Raw genomic sequence first — 837 nt, forward strand, 5'->3', positions numbered from 1 at the left:
GGGCTTCGCGGGCTGGCGGTGGCGGATGTCGGGTGGGGCCACGTGGCGCGACCTGACTGGGCGCGGGGGGGAGGGGGGGCGGCGGACGTAGTCCGGCCTGCTCCGAACACGTCCGGCGGCGGCGGATCTGGGATTTAGGGGGGAGGGGAGACCCGTGAATTTCGGAGGGGGTGATATATATAGACATAGAGGGAGCTAGGAGAGTCCAAATGAGGTGCGGTTTTCGGCCACGCGATCATGATCGAATGCTCTAGGACATGGAGCAGAGTTTGGTGGGTTTTGGGCCAAATTGTAGGGGTGTTGGGCTGCAACACACATGAGGCCTTTTCGGTCCCTCGGTTAACCGTTGGAGTATCAAATGATGTCCAAATGATACGAAACTTGACAGGCGGTCTACCGGTAGTAAACCAAGGCCGCTTGGCAAGTCTCGGTCCAATCCGGAAATGTTTAATCCCCACACACGAAAGAAAGCTAGAAATGACCACCGGAGGAGAACGAAGCGCCGGAATGCAAAACGGACAACGGGGAAAATGCTCGAATGCATGAGACGAACATGTATGCAAATGCAATACACATGATGACATGATATGAGATGCATGACAATGATAACAACACCGGAGACAAAAACCCGAACCTGAGAAAATAAAATAACTTAACGCCGGAAACGGCAAGAGGTGGAGTACAAATAGGGAAAGTTACTTCCGGGGTGTTACACGCCGCCAGCAGCGCCGCCGCACGCCTCCCGCGCCGCCTGTCGCCGCCGCCGCCCCGCGCCGCCTGCCGCCCCTGCCGCCGCCCCGCAGCCGCCGCCCCGCCCCGCACCACGGGTCGCCGCCG

The sequence above is a fragment of the Triticum dicoccoides genome, chromosome 7A (genome assembly GCF_002162155.2).
Source record: "Triticum dicoccoides isolate Atlit2015 ecotype Zavitan chromosome 7A, WEW_v2.0, whole genome shotgun sequence".
NCBI lineage: Eukaryota > Viridiplantae > Streptophyta > Magnoliopsida > Poales > Poaceae > Triticum > Triticum dicoccoides.